Source organism: Berghia stephanieae, chromosome 3, assembly GCF_034508935.2.
Source record: "Berghia stephanieae isolate SIO BIC M18660-M18661 chromosome 3, UCSD_Bste_1.3, whole genome shotgun sequence".
In the NCBI taxonomy this organism is placed as follows: Eukaryota; Metazoa; Mollusca; class Gastropoda; order Nudibranchia; family Aeolidiidae; genus Berghia; species Berghia stephanieae.
The window spans coordinates 84,045,551-84,062,712 of record NC_088362.1 but is presented as its reverse complement, the minus strand read 5'-3'; the positions used below and the strand labels follow the sequence as shown (position 1 = coordinate 84,062,712).

Sequence of the window (17,162 nt, the reverse complement as noted above, 5' to 3'; positions counted from 1 at the left end):
CAGATACACTGCGAGTAATAAGAGGAACTGTTCTTTGGACTGAAAATCCATTTTTTTCGTTATTTTGGTTTCGCTTTTTTTTTTTCAAAACAAAAAAATTGCCATGCCAATTTCGGGAAATTGGCCAAAATTTGCGGATTGTCCTGATATTTGCGGCCGCAAATAATGCAGATGACAGATAAGTGCGGGCCCAATCGTCCACGTATCCCAGTCTCTGTGAGGAAGTGCTTTGCATTTCGCTAACAACTAGGACGCCAAGACAGATCCACGAAGGAGACCATTTTTTATGTTACTGGCCTAGCGCACGGATTCTTCCATGGCCAAGTGAAATCAGGCGGTTGCTAAAACACGTACCCATGAAATTAGTTTATCGGCCGTTTTCAAAATAACGCCAAATTCGAGTCCTCCAATTTTTGAAAAGTCAAGTATTTCCAACATACTCATTATTTTGTGTATGCTTTCTGTGATATGTATGCGACATAAAATTGTAATAACAGGGCTTAATCAGTTTCCAGTGGTCACTTATTCAAGTATTTGTGAATCACGATCCACACGTGACTCATTCCTGTTACGCTTAAAAAATATGTCACATTACATAAGTTAACACATTTTTGGACAATTATTGAAATAAAACATTGAAAAACAATAAACACAGAGCATTGATACTAATTTTGACAACAAAATGACATTTATTGTTTTACAAAAGGCATTCAGAAATCAGTTTTTGAAAACAAAGGATATTATTTGAGCAATCATCATCTCCAAAAATTTATAGGAAAATGACAAAAATAAAAATTGTTTACCATAGTCTAGGTATATAAGTGTTAAACCACCACAAATAATATTTCCTTTCAAGTATTTATATTTAGCATGAAAAACATGAAAAAGTCATTCTTAACAGGAATGAGTTTGTGTAACAGGAATGAGTGGACGTAACAGGAATGAGTTTTCTGTTACAGGAATGAGTAATTACAATATATTTATTCGAAAGGATTATAAATTTAATACGCTTAGTGATTGAAACTCAGAATGGGAACAAGATGGTTAGGGCGCCTATACGATGATTTGGGGCTTATGTTGGTAGAGACCCACAAAAGAGCACCAACATTGTTTGTTAAATTCAGGATACTCTTTCGTGGCAGTTCGGAATGTTTGGATAAACAGACAAAAGAGGCATTTTTAAAACACTGGAAAGAGCAAGAAGCTGCCACATACCCATGTATGATTTTGGTTTACTTAATGACATAACGTCCAGTTTGAACATCTCTTCCAGGGTATCTTTATCACTTATGTTAACATCGGGAATATAAAGGTCCAAGTTTGTGACAAAAATTCAACAACTGTCTGGATGTTGTCATTGAGTGAAGCAAGGTTTGAATCTGACAAATAATGGTATTTGTGTAAAGCCAGCTCTTGTATCAATCTTACTCGTATTTCGTCTGTTTGTGTGTCTTTGCCAAATGCATACACTGCACCACAGGCAGGCAGGCAATCCCCATCGGCCCTCGGCTTGACTGGAAATAACTGTTTCCCATCACACAGAGATCTAGGTATATCATTTGAAATTAAATGTGTACACCTGTTGTCAATACCAATGCGAGTTTTGATTACACTTCTGCTGGCCCCAACTATTTCACAAACACGTAATGCTTGATTTTCACATTCATCAACCACTTCATCAAATGATAATCTTTGATAAAACCATTGTAATCGATTTCAGTCGGCATCACCTTAATGTCTATGTCATCTTGGTCATGTTCATCCCTTTAATCACTGTTTAAGTCAACCGGTGCAACTTCAGGCATGTCTCCATCATTACCTTTGAAAACCTGTTGCTTCAAATCACTTTGTAGAAATGAATAAAATTTAATTGATGTGACCAAAAACATTATTGAACATTCTTGACCCCTTTTCTCCAAAGCGCTGAAGCAAGCATGTTAATGTTTTCACATTTTTTACATGCACATGTTTCTCTGTCCCTTTTTCTTGGAGTAATAACCCAAAATGGCTTAAGTCGGTAGAATGAAGAAAATGACACGTATGGGTTGCAAGAGATGTATCACTTGTACAAATGTGACATTGTATCACATAATAGTCTTCTTTATTTCTTGACTTTATTTCTTGTTTTTGTATTTCTCTTTCCTGGAGCTAATTTAAAAGTGTCACCTTTCAGGAAAAAATCTCTTACTATTTGCTTGACAAGATCTGGAAATTTTGGAGGCATTTGACGTCGTTTCCGAATTTTTCCAAGAGTTTATATTTTTTTGAGAGTCAGACCAGCTGCCAGATGTTTCACGGATGTGTACCTGTGCCTTCTGTTCCTCAAATGTTTGATGTCTTATAGGAGTGCAAAATGATTTTGTAATGTTCTTTTCACTTTCTTGTTTTTTCTGCTATCTTTCAAAAGTTTTTCTAGTTTTTGATCGGGGTGTCAACGAAAGTTTTTTTTTATTTTTAATGACCTGTCCAAGCGCTTTTTGTACTATTCCGATTTCTTTTTCGATTGAGAAAGAGAGGACAGCCTTTTCACTTCTTCAAGACTTTGGTTTTTCAACATTTAGGTTTCATTGGCTGTTTTAGTAGCTTGATATCTTTGACGAGAGACATACTGGAGTGGAGATTTTGAGTGTGAGGATGGAGTGTAACTCAGGTCAAGATTTTGCTGTTTCCGGTTTGTAGTGTGTGTGTGATAATTTTTTATCCAATTCTTTCTCTGTTTGCGTTGTTCTCTTGGTGTCTTATCTTTTATGGACTTTTTCTTTCCATTCGATTTGTCGCTCTGGTATTTGTCTTGTTCTTTTTTAAGATTAACAACACGTCGAATAGGAACTCCATCTCGTCTTTGACGGTAAAGTCGTTGCTCTCGGCTGACGTCATGGCTTTTTTGGCCTTTGTGATAAGAAAACAAAATAAAACAATCGTTACAACAAAGCTATGACCCTTGAAAATGAACACTAATATCAAGTTACATTTCGCCACCCTCATTCCTATTACAAAACAAGGTGTAACAAGAAATAAAGTCAAGAAACAAAGAAGACTATTATGTGATACAATGTCACATTTGTACAAGCGATACCGGGCCGTTAAAATCATAGTAATCATCTAAAATGTATCTGAGCCTAACAGGCAACAAACTATGTTTGGACATTAGGCATTTGGTATTGGCAAGGTAACTTTGCACTAAAATTAGTCTTTCAGCAATGGAAGAAATTAATATGTAACACAATAAAAATTGTTTTTAATGGTAACGTTGTAACAATGAATGTTACCACTTCAATGGACATAGGCCTGTAACACTTCAGTGGTTTACAAAACACTTTACCAAACACATCCCTATGAAACAAAAGAATATGCTATGAATCGATAAACCATGTGGAGGCGCCGTGGCCGAGTGGTTACCGAAAGGGACTCCCGACTGGGAGATAACAGGTTCGAAAACCTCCACAACCATAGAGTGGTTTCCTTAATCAAGGAAATTCATTCCAGTTGCTTCACTTTGCTTCACCCAGGTGTATGTCTGGTACCAGTGCTGATGGGAAATGTAATTTGCTATAGACCAACCTCGTATTCATAAGTTAAATGTCTGTTTCATGCTACAGCAACAGGGATAAGCTCCGATTCTATGGGCCATTATGCTCCAAAGGACTTAGTGACAATAAAACATGTGTTTCATTTTATGAAAGTTCACATTCCTCATTCCTGTTATGTTTTCCTCATTCCTGTTACATCCCTCATTCCTGTTACAAAACAAGGTGTAACAGGAATGAGTGTAACAGGGATGAGTTTATCTCGCTTCGATTCATACTATCCCTAAAATATGATTTACTCCAACATTAAAGTATGACTATTATTTAGAGCCTTAAAAAAGCTATAAACTGATACTTTTTATTTTTAATACAAGTTCTAATTTAAATAACAAGCCCTGGTAACAGGAATGAGGGTCATGGTCTAATGTTGAACATTACTCACCATTTTTGAAGCGGTTTTGAACTGGAAATCACACTGAATGAAAAAAACCATGTGTTTGTAGTTTTGGCCGTGATGGAAAAGGGGCAGCTACGGCGAGAAAACATTGTTAGTTGCACTTCTATTGTTTAGAGGATTTTAATTGGTTAATTTTCACTGCTGTTACAGGAATGAGTAGCCCCCTTGGGGACAGACTTTATTAATATATAATAAAACTTTAAAAAGTCTGATTGTTACAAACTTTTATGAGGATGTTAGAAGATGGCAATTTGCATCAGGTGATTTCATAGGTGTATACAACAAGACACTCCATTTTGTTAAAAATTCGACTTAAAGCCATCATGCAAAAAAAAGGACAGGGTATTTTCCTCTACCCCAGTCAATACAAAACGTCATATCTATCCTGAATCTCTCTCGATTTTCGTTTTTTATGTTTCATACAAGTTAGTAATGTGTAGTGAGACTGTGTAAGCAAGTATTTGCTAACAATATATGCATCAAATATTTCAAAGATCCAATTATCGTCACAGGACAGGAATTTGGCAGTTTTTTGAAAAAGGCCGTTATATTGGGTGTGTCTTTTTTACGAAACCCGCCGAAACCCGCCGAAACCCGCCGAAACCCGCCGAAACCCGCCGAAACCCGCCGAAACCCGACAAAGTTATGGGAAGTAGGTGGCTGTGGGGAGTGAACCTAGAACTCAGGGAAGTGTACACCATTGGGGAGTGAACCTGGGACTGGGTTTCGGCGGGTTTCGTAAAAAAGAACCAGTGCTTTTTTACGAAACCCGCCGAAACCCGCCGAAACCCGGCGAAACCCGACAATATACAGCAAAGTTATGGGAAGTAGACAACTGTGGGGAGTGAACCCGAGACTCAGGAAGTGTACACCAGTCGGGAGTGAACCTGAGACTAAGTTTATCGGCCGGTTTCGGCGGGTTTCGTAAAAAAGAATTAGTGCTTTATTACGAAACCCGCCGAAACCCGACAATATCCGGCAAAGTTATGGGAGTTTGGCAACAGTGGGGGGTGATCCTGGGAGTCAGGGAATTGCACACCAGTGGGGAGTTAACCTGGGACTGTGTAAAAAGGATATCAGTGGGAAATAAACCTGGGACTAAAGGGACATGGATACCATTGAAAGTTGAAGCCGGATATGGGAATTGAGTACCAGAGGAGAATGAACCTGACACTATAGAAGGTGGGCGCCAGTGGGGAGTGAACCTGGGATTCAGGGAATTGCACACCAGTGGGGACTTAACCTGGGACTGTGTAAAAAGGATATCAGTGGGAAATAAACCTGGGACTAAAGGGAGATGGATACCATTGAAAGTTGAAGCCGGATATGGGAGTTGAGTACCAGAGGAGAATGAACCCGACACTATAGGAGATGGGCGCCAGTGTGGAGTGAACCTGGGACTCAGGGAAGTGCACACCAATTGGGAGTTAACCTTGGACTGTGGGAGATGGATAACTGTGGGTATCCGAGCCGAACTATAGGAGTTGAGTGCCAGAGGAGAATGAACCTGACACTATAGAAGGTGGGCGCCAGTGGGGAGTGAACCTGGGATTCAGGGAATTGCACACCAGTGGGGATTTAACCTGGGAATATGTAAAAAGGATATCAGTGGAAAATAAACCTGGTACTAAAGGGAGATGGATACCATTAAAATTTGAAGCTTGGTATGAGAGTTTGGTACCAGAGGAGAATGAACCTGACACTAAAGGAGGTGGGCGCCAGTGGGGAGTGAACCTGGGACTATGTAAAAAGGATATCAGTGGGAAATAAACCTGGGACTAAAGGGAGATGAATACCATTGAAAGTTGAAGCCGGATATGAGAGCTTGGTACCAGAGGAGAATGAACCTGACAAAAAAGGGTGTGGGCGCCAGTGGGGAGTGAACCTGGGACTATGTAAACAGGATATCAGTGGGAAATAAACCTGGGACTAAAGGGAGATGAATACCATTGAAAGTTGAAGCCGGATATGAGAGTTTGGTACCAGAGGAGAATGAACCTGACACTATAGGAGGTGGGCGCCAGTGGGGAGTGAACCTGGGACTATGTAAAAAGGATATGAGTGGGAAATAAACCTGGGACTAAAGGGAGATGAATACCATTGAAAGTTGAAGCCGGATATGAGAGTTTGGTACCAGAGGAGAATGAACCTGACACTATAGGAGGTGGGTGCCAGTGGGGAGTGAACCTGGGACTATGTAAAAAGGATATGAGTGGGAAATAAACCTGGGACTAAAGGGACATGGATACCATTGAAAGTTGAAACCGGATATGAAAGTTTGGTACCAGAGGAGAATGAACCTGACATTATAGGGGGTCGGCGCCAGTGGGGAGTGAACCTGGGACTATGTAAACAGGATATCAGTGGGAAATAAACCTTGGACTAAAGGGACATGGATACCATTGAAAGTTGAAACCGGATATGAAAGTTTGGTACCAGAGGAGAATGAACCTGACACTATAGGGGGTGGGCGCCAGTGGGGAGTGAACCTGGGACTATGTAAAAAGGATATCAGTGGGAAATAAACCTGGGACTAAAGGGAGATGAATACCATTGAAAGTTGAAGCCGGATATGAGAGTTTGGTACCAGAGGAGAATGAACCTGACACTATAGGAGGTGGGCGCCAGTGGGGAGTGAACCTGGGACTATGTAAAAAGGATATCAGTAGGAAATAAATCTGGGACTAAAGGGAGGTGGATACCATTGGGACTTAAAGCCGGATTTGGTAGTTGGGTACCAGAGGAGAGAGAAACCTGACACTATAGGAGGTGGGCGCCAGTGGGGAGTGAACCTGGGACTATGTAAAAAGGATATCAGTGGGAAATAAACCTGGGACTAAAGGGAGATGAATACCATTGAAAGTTGAAGCCGGATATGAGTTTGGTACCAGAGGAGAATGAACCTGACACTATAGGAGGTGGGCGCCAGTGGGGAGTGAACCTGGGACTATGTAAAAAGGATATGAGTGGGAAATAAACCTGGGACTAAAGGGAGATGAATACCATTGAAAGTTGAAGCTGGATATGAGAGTTTGGTACCAGAGGAGAATGAACCTGACACTATAGGAGGTGGGCGCCAGTGGGGAGTGAACCTGTGACTATGTAAACAGGATATCAGTGGGAAATAAACCTCGGACTAAAGGGAGATGGATACCATTGAAAGTTGAAGCCGGATATGAAAGCTTGGTACCAGAGGAGAATGAACCTGACACAAAAGGGGTGGGCGCCAGTGGGGAGTGAACCTGGGACTCAGGGAATTGCACACCAGTGGGGAGTTAACCTGGGAATATGTATAAAGGATATCAGTAGGAAATAAATCTGGGACTAAAGGGAGATGGATACCATTGGGAGTTGAAGCCGGATTTATTTCCCACGGATATTCTTTTTTAGATATTCACAGGTTAACTCCCCACTGGTGTGCAATTCCCTGACTCCCAGGTTCACTCCCCACTGGCGCCCACCTTTTATAGTGTCAGGTTTATTCTCCTCTGGTAGCCAACTCCTATAGTTCGGCTCGGATACCCACAGTTATCCATCTCCCACAGTCCCAGGTTAACTCCAAATTGGTGTGCACTTCCCTGAGTCCCAGGTTCACTCCACACTGGCGCCCATCTCCTATAGTGTCAGGTTCATTCTCCTCTGGTACTCAACTCCCATATCCGGCTTCAACTTTCAATGGTATCCTTCTCCCTTTAGTCCCAGGTTTATTTCCCACTCATATCCTTTTTACATAGTCCCAGGTTCACTCCCCACTGGCGCCCACCTCCTATAGTGTCAGGTTCATTCTCCTCTGGTACCAAACTCTCATATCCAGCTTCAACTTTCAATGGTATTCATCTCCCTTTAGTCCCAGGTTTATTTCCCACTGATATCCTTTTTACATAGTCCCAGGTTCACTCCCCACTGGCGCCCACCTCCTATAGTGTCAGGTTCATTCTCCTCTGGTACCAAACTCTCATATCCGGCTTCAACTTTCAATGGTATTCATCTCCCTTTAGTCCCAGGTTTATTTCCCACTCATATCCTTTTTACATAGTCCCAGGTTCACTCCCCACTGGCGCCCACCTCCTTTAGTGTCAGGTTCATTCTCCTCTGGTACCAAACTCTCATACCAAGCTTCAAATTTTAATGGTATCCATCTCCCTTTAGTACCAGGTTTATTTTCCACTGATATCCTTTTTACATATTCCCAGGTTAAATCCCCACTGGTGTGCAATTCCCTGACTCCCAGGTTCACTCCCCACTGGCGCCCACCTTTTATAGTGTCAGGTTTATTCTCCTCTGGTAGCCAACTCCTATAGTTCGGCTCGGATACCCACAGTTATCCATCTCCCACAGTCCCAGGTTAACTCCAAATTGGTGTGCACTTCCCTGAGTCCCAGGTTCACTCCACACTGGCGCCCATCTCCTATAGTGTCAGGTTCATTCTCCTCTGGTACTCAACTCCCATATCCGGCTTCAACTTTCAATGGTATTCATCTCCCTTTAGTCCCAGGTTTATTTCCCACTGATATCCTTTTTACATAGTCCCAGGTTCACTCCCCACTGGCGCCCACCTCCTATAGTGTCAGGTTCATTCTCCTCTGGTACCAAACTCTCATATCCGGCTTCAACTTTCAATGGTATTCATCTCCCTTTAGTCCCAGGTTTATTTCCCACTGATATCCTTTTTACACAGTCCCAGGTTAACTCCCCACTGGTGTGCAATTCCCTGACTCCCAGGATCACCCCCCACTGTTGCCAAACTCCCATAACTTTGCCGGATATTGTCGGGTTTCGGCGGGTTTCGGCGGGTTTCGTAATAAAGCACTAATTCTTTTTTACGAAACCCGCCGAAACCGGCCGATAAACTTAGTCTCAGGTTCACTCCCGACTGGTGTACACTTCCCTGAGTCTCGGGTTCACTCCCCACAGTTGTCTACTTCCCATAACTTTGCTGTATATTGTCGGGTTTCGCCGGGTTTCGGCGGGTTTCGGCGGGTTTCGTAAAAAAGCACTGGTTCTTTTTTACGAAACCCGCCGAAACCCAGTCCCAGGTTCACTCCCCAATGGTGTACACTTCCCTGAGTTCTAGGTTCACTCCCCACAGCCACCTACTTCCCATAACTTTGTCGGGATTCGTCGGGTTTCATCGGTTTCGGCGGGTTTCGGCGGGTTTCGGCGGGTTTCGGCGGGTTTCGGCGGGTTTCGTAAAAAAGACACACCGGTTATATTAACGAAAGGAGGGAAGGGGGGTAAAAAGAAAAAGAAAAGGTGCTCGGACTGGACACGGGTTTTTGATCGCATAACACCGCTACAAAGTGTACATTTAGATCCCTCAACTTGAATATTCTAATCTATTGGAGGGCTGACTGTCATTTAAAGAAACCTGACGTTCTGTCCGTAGGTAGCAGTAGCAGACAAATTATCTCCCTGCTAGAGAACGCTTTTTTCTTCCTCAGTAGGGGAAAATTGATCGCTTATTTTCAATCAATTTTTTTCTCACTTTTTTATTTCCACTTAAAGCTTAAGATTTCTGCAATCATGGTACTAATTGCCCTTTGTCATGGGGAAAAATCATGCACTAGTCATAACGTGAGTACAATTTAATTCCACGTTTTCTCTTCCTTTTTATTGCATAGCGCTTGGATCATATAATGCTTGTTGATAGGTTAGTACATTTGTGCTCAGTTCAAGTACAGGTTAAAACACGTATAAAAACTCTCTCATTAAATAACGCTAAGAAGTAACTTTCGGCTTGAAAGTTCATATACAGAACAATAAAGGATCAAATGATAATTTATAAGATAAAAGATATTTTGTCATCACTGCCCCAAAGCGTATGATTGTCTTAGTGTCATATTTGATTCTTTACTTTGGGCAAGTGTTCGGAAGGATTCCTTCCACATGTAATGGCCACGGCTGGATCTCTTAAAGCAGTTGATGGCGCATCTTCATGTATACGAGTCACAGCCTGGCAGTTATTTCCAGATGTGGATTGCACATAAAATGGTTCGCGTGTGGAGATGTCACAGCGCCGATAGGCATTGGAAATCAGAGACGCAAGTAAACTCCAGGCCATTCCAAGTAGGTAGTCGATATGATGGCACAAAATTGACGTCACTCAGCCCTTTTTAAATGCTTTTAAACAGCCATTTTAATGATTAGTTCTCACTAAATTCTATCAACATTTAAGGTTAAACATAGTTTTGTGTTTTGGTACCTTATATCCGGCTACCGATGTTGTGAGCATTTCAATTAAACGCACTACATCAGCAACATAGGCATAAAAAACATAAATAATATACATATATACAAGAGCAAGTTACAATTATACGATTGTCTTGGTTTATGGACGGTTGCTCCGTTTAAGGCGCTTAGCGCTTCTTCTCTGTGAGAGGTGAGACGCGCAAAAATATGTTTATATGATTTTAATTGTCATTACTGTTACTATTATAGTATAGTGATATCACTATTGTATTTATCATCATCATCATCATCATCATCATCATCATCATCATCATCACCATCATCATCATCATCATCATCATCATCATCATCATCATCATCATCATCATTATTATTATTATTATTATTATTATTATTATTATTATTATTATTATTATTATTATATATTATTATCATTATTATTATCATTATTATTATTATTATTATTATTATTATTATTATTATTATTATTATTATTATCAGTGGCGTGGCATGCTTACATAATAAGGTGGTGCCAGAATCAGAAGAAAATGACTTACACATGCTATATTTGTAAATACAAAAGAAAGAAAAAGAAAGAAAGAAAAGGCATTCAATTAAGTAAGAGTTGGTATATACCATTTTTCTTTTAAAAAATAAATAAACGCTGTAATCCATTTTTAAGAGATGGGCATGGTATTTGAATGTATAAATATATAAATAATGTAGATATAGCACCATGTAAAACATGCATAAATAAGTATATTTTAGAGAGAAGTAATTGATGAAAATACGAAGATAATTATAAAAACAAACTTTTATAATGGTTTTGTAATGTAAATAGAATTTTGAAAATAGATTGGGAAGGATTGCACATTATAGCCAACACAGGTTGATAAAAATTAAAAATAAAGCTTGGTATTTGAAAGTATAAATAAATAATAAATAATGTAGATATATCACTATGTAAATATGCGTAAATAAATAGAGTTTAGACCGAATATAGTATCTTTCAAATGCCATGTAGTAAAAATCATCCTAAAGTTTCGTATTGCTGATGGTAAAAATGAATTTAAATATCTTTGTCTTTTGGTTTTCATGTGTATTAGTCTGTTACTCCTGTGGCTTATTTTGATTTCGATGTACAGACGGTGGAACTCGTCTATTTCAATTTTATTAATCTTAACATTAGTAATATTTTTGTGAAAATCTTCAAAATTGTTCCATCCATCATTTCCTAACATTCGATTAGCACGCTTTATTATTCTATTTATTTTATTACTTCAGATTTTTTACAATTTCCACTCCAAGCAGCTACACAGAAACAAAAAAGACTTACAATGCAAGATTTATAAAACAAAGATAAAATTGCTTTGTCAACATTTATGGAGTGCAGTCTCATCGTCATGAATAATCCTGTCTTCATCTTATTAAGCACTTTGCATGAATGATGTATCCAGTCTAATTCTCCATTGAAAAGTATACCGAGATATTTATACTAACTTCTCTACTCTCTCTACAGCCACTCACTAACCATAGACAAGAGTCACGACTCATTAACTTTTACAAATATCACCACGGTCAAATTAACATTATATCTACATCCAAATTTCAGCCTGAACTTTCGACCCGCCGACATCGCTCGTACAACACATCCACTGATATACAATATTTCGGCCTCAAAAACATCTCACAGACAATCGGATTTCTTCCCCAAAACTGCAAAGGAATGGAACAGCCTTCCAGAAGAAATTGTCAGCACGCCCAACTTGGAAGTCTTCAAAAACGTTTTAGCATAAATCGTCAACACGATGGCGCTGGCTGCATTAACCGAAAGAAGACGAAAGAAGAAGAAGAAGGACACATACACAGGCTAGACTGAAAATGTTAACTCTTAACAATGAGTTATTGATTCCATGGGCATGGCGATCTGTTATTTTTTCCCCTCTCAATGCGAGAACTGTTTTATATTGTTTACAGAGCACAATATTCATAATTGCTCTTCAAATTCGGCATTGCGAACTGGGTTGCAGCCAATCGGCTTCGATCAAGAACCTGCCACATAGCACGCTCACTTCATCAGTGGGGACTTGCCACCTGTCTAACATGTTATGTGACCGTTGTGGTCAAGAGCTCGAGATCGCAGAGAACTAGTTGAACGTTGAGGGGGAAGGGGGGGGGGGGGGGGGGGGGAGTTCGCGACCGTACGCCATTGCGGCGATGAGTTTGCGTCCTGGGTAGATCGTCAGTAGTGTGAGAACCACTAGAATAAAGAGGGAAAATACGGCATCAGGAATTCAAATGTACATGATGTAAATAGTTGACGGGTATATAATCTTATGCTTAATTCAAGAAACAACAAGATATGCATAGATCACAGATTGAATGGTGACTGTTTGATTTTCAAAAAATGTCACAATAGCTTCACGTTTAGATGTCATCTATGGCAAACAGGCAGGAAGATGAAACATGCATCGCTAGCTGTGTGACAGAAGTTGTGTCTTTGCTCTGACAGTTGAGCAAGACTGGCCATTCGTTCACAGTGTTCCATTGTAAGAAGATGATGGCGGATTTCTGCCAAATAATGTTTTATGGTGTCCCCCCCCCCCCCCATTAGCTGAAAACGTTTTCACAGATATTCAGAGAGGGGGATTATGGTGTTAAAAATTCGACCTTGTTGTATTGCGTAAAAGGAATGTTTGGGACATTCCGATGCGCTGGTGCATTGTCAAAAATGAAACGTGCTGATTCCGTTCCATATTGTCTGCTTGCATCTTGTAGGAAATAGTTGAATCGTTCACAGGTCCCGCAACCTTACAGGGACCGTTTTCATGAACGGGGACTAGTGCTTAGTCTCTGACTATCTCTGACTTTAGTCAAGAACTTGAAAAATCCGATTATATGTGAGTTGATTAAGCAAGTCCCAGACTAAAATCACGGCACCTTCGGTCTAAGTTTGGCCAAGTTTTAGTCATTTGCCGAGGCAGAACTTCACAAGCTTAGACTGAGACAAGTAACGTCAACGCGTCAAAAGATAGCAGCTATTTTTAGATGAGAGAGCTTCGATTCGGAAGGAAAATACGTTGGTTACGAATGACAGAGGCAAAACGTGTCCTGTCGCTATTGACATTGGCTTTAAAAAACTATAAGATAAGTGCAGATCACCGAAAGTACACAGTATTGTGAGCAAAAAAAAAAAAAAAAGAAAAAAAAAAAAAAAAAAAGACTGAATCTAATCGGTTCGTGAGTTGCGAGTGAAGGGAGACTAGAAATCGAAGGAATTGCGTCAACGAACAACTGAAAAAAAAATGATTAGAAAGTATAGTGGAGACAAAAGTTATTCTGCTGGCTTTGTAACTGACTGAAATACTGTGATTCATCAGAACACACTTTGTCTTTTGCTTTTCTTTTTGTTTGTTTGTTGTTGTTTTTTTTTTGTTTAATTTATTTGAATTTCAATGAAACTTTCATTGTCCTAAATATAGACCATGGACATCATTGAGGTCTGATCAGTCGACAGTCAATATCACATGATTTGATTCATCATGACAAAAGTAAATTAAAACGTGAAAGTGTAACTTTCAGTAGTCCGATGTAACGCCGCCCGGCAACGGCGGCCATCTTGGTTCTAAACAAAGAAAATCAATACTTTTTATTCTTCATGCTGGCTAGAACTTTTCATATGCCTTGTGATCAGAATGTGTAAAAGTCAAAACATGATCAAATTTATGGGTTTTTTTTTTCTTCTGGATACGCTTTTATGCTCACCGGAGAAATATTTCATACGGCGTCCGCCATTGTTCCGATAGTTTAGAGCCAGTGTTACTAAGTTACCATGCGTCATTAGGAAGGAAGTGACGTTACGACTGTTGAAGAGTATATCATCTTTCAACTAAGAACACAACACATACCGCTCAACAACCATTTAAGCAAAATTACAAAAGACGCATCCCCTTCCTGCCCCCTATGTCAACACCCCAATGAAACAGTAACACACCACTTGCTTGAATGTCAACCTCTTGAAGACCTGAGATGCACATTCCTCCCACCAAATCCAAGCATCAGTAACACACTTTATAGTCACCTGGAACAACTACAAAAGACATCTAACTTCTACGTCATGGCACAAGACCGAAGGGCTAGAGCTCAGGTGGTCGCTGGTTAAGTATAAGTAAGTAAGTAAATTGAAGAGTATTTCCTCTTTGAAAAGTATAAAGGCGGGTATCTTACCTGCCGTCGTGTACTTGAGAGCGTGGTGTTACCCGCACAAAATAGCCAAATTAGTCACCGTCCTTACAACGTCCACTTCTAGGCAAGAGCCTAGCTAGTCCGAGACTAGAAAACATTCATGAAATCCTATTTTTTAAAGTCACGTGCTTCGTGTAGGCTTAAGACTAGCAAGTTATTTACTAGACTAGTATAAAACTAAATCTAGTCCGTGTTCATGAAAACGGGCCAATGTGTCTTTGTCAACAAAACACGATGAATGAGATCCCAAAGACAAATTAAATCTTTCATCCCTCATTTGTTTTAAGTGTCTTATTCATCGCGTTCTGTTAACAATCTTTTTCATCATGTTCTGTTGACATTCGTATTCATCGTGTTTTGTTGACATAGGAGAAACCCGAAACGTCTACATCACCGGCGGTATTCGCAAATTAAATTGAGGCTGCTATTCTGTTCTATTGTTGTTATTTCTATCTTTGACAATGGATTCATTTTTTTCATCATCTCGATCTCCCCAATCAAGTTTTACAGATGCCAATATAGACTAAGAAAAGCGATTTAGAAAAGTATGTAGTCGTGAAATCTAATCATTTACTTTTGTGTTTCAGGATTGTGATGAATTAGATCATGTTTGTAAAATAGATCAAAATGGTAAAAAATATTGCCGTAAGTATTTTACTTGGTATTGTGATTTTAAATTATCTCGAGCGGACTTTGTCTCTTCCAAATAAAAAAAAAACAAACAAAAAAAAAAAACAAGTAAATTCATGTGTTTCTGCAGCACTCTCCCCAATGCATTTAAAAAAAAGAAAAGAAATCCCCAAACTTGTCAACGGTTTTAATAATACGTGCCAAATCCTTAATTGATAAAAATATACTTAACTACACTACTAAAATTGCGCACTTACCAGGTTTTCATTTCAGCTCTTTTTCGGTTCGAATCGTCGTAAACATTTGTCTCGGAATACGTCAAAATTCCGGATGATAGTTTCTGTAGTCTTCTAACACTCTGATCCATAGAGCAAAACACTCAGGACAAACTCTGAAAAAAATCTTGATGTTGGTGCTGGAGCTGATGCTTATAATATTGAATGTCAGTTTAATTTAATAAAATGCCTTCATTTAGAAGAGTAACTTTTGTTTCTCAAATTTGGGACATCCTAAATTTCCCAATCCTTATTATTTTGACCTAAAGCTCAATCATGTCTTCCATAGCTAATTCCTACAAATTTCAAGATTGACTCGGCTTGTCATTAATATTATATTATATTAAGCGCATAGAGCACGACATCGTCATTGTCATGCGTTGTAGAAATGTTATTTATCATCATCATCATCATCATCATCATCATCATCATCATCATCATCATCATCATCATCATATATTATTATTATTATTATTATTATTATTATTATTATTATTATTATTATTATTATTATTATTATTATTATTATTATTATATAGTTATATAGTCTAATATACACCTTGATGAATGCTATTTTGATTGTAATTTTTTTCCCGTTTGAGCAGATAAATGACATAATATGACAATGACATGTTATTTTTATCTGTCTTGTCAGTGGTCGCTATTCCCGCTAATTGCCTATGGGATTGGTGCTTCAGAAAGATCAACCCTTTTCATTCCAAGTCATAATACTACGTCGCTCTCATTTGTCACATATTCGTTATATTCCATCATATATAATTGTTCTATTTATTCCTTACTTCTAATTACATCTGTGTGCATGAATGCATGTACCTATGCATGTGTTGTGAGTTAATAAACGTGAGTGTAAGACATGCAGAGGTAAGATGGACAGAGTGAGAGAAACGTTGAAAGGAAACGATTGCAAAGATAAACACATATCTCCTAATAATAATTTCTCCTTAAACTTTCAGGTCTTATGGCTGCTGGAATACCAATTGGAAAGTAGAAACCATCGGTACCATTTACAAGACTATCTCTTGCAGTCGTGCTTTTTCACAAAATACATCCCAAGAAAAAAAAGTGTTTTACTCTTTATAATTCTTGAATACATTTACTACTTTTACTACTACTACTACTACTACTACTACTACTACTACTACTACTACTACTACTACTACTACTACTACTACTACTACTACTACTACTACTACTACTACTACTACTACTTCTTCTTCTTCTTCTACAATACTACTACTACTACTACTACTACTACTACTACTACTACTACTACTACTACTACTACTACTACTACTACTACTACTACTACTACCACCCCTAGAGCGGCTATGTGGTCTTGTGGTATGACACTCGCTTTCGGATCGGAATGCCCTGGGTTCGAGCCTCGCTCGGGCGCATAGTTGAGTCTTTGGAAAAGGCTCTTTACTCACATTCTCTCACCGTACTCAGGTGTTAGATAAGTAACTGGCCGTTAACAGCGTTTGCTCTGTCCGAAAAAAAATTGTAACAGCGCCTTAAAGGAGTCATGTCCCGTCGTAAGTGTTAAGTGTTTTCTGTTGGCCAGGGAGCCCTTGTCAAGCGCTTTGAGCACGTTTAGTGGATATTACGTTACATAAAAGCTCAATTTTTTAAACTACAACTACTACTACCACTACTACTACTACTAAAACTACTACTACTACTACTACTACTACTACTCTACTACTACATACTACTACTACTACTACTACTACTACTACTACTATACTACTACTACTACTACTACTACTTACTACTACTACTACTACTACTACATACTACTACTATACATACATACAT

At 39.1% G+C, this 17,162-nt stretch overlaps 1 long non-coding RNA gene across 1 annotated transcript; it reads left to right on the top strand.

Annotated features, from left to right (window-relative positions):
* The first annotated feature begins 9,488 nt into the window (after positions 1-9,488).
* On the top strand, positions 9,489-16,445 carry LOC144969677 (uncharacterized). The gene is made up of 3 exons (XR_013644801.1): positions 9,489-9,558; positions 15,006-15,063; positions 16,298-16,445. It is a non-coding gene; the product is annotated as an uncharacterized LOC144969677 (long non-coding RNA).
* Positions 16,446-17,162: the final 717 nt, after the last annotated feature.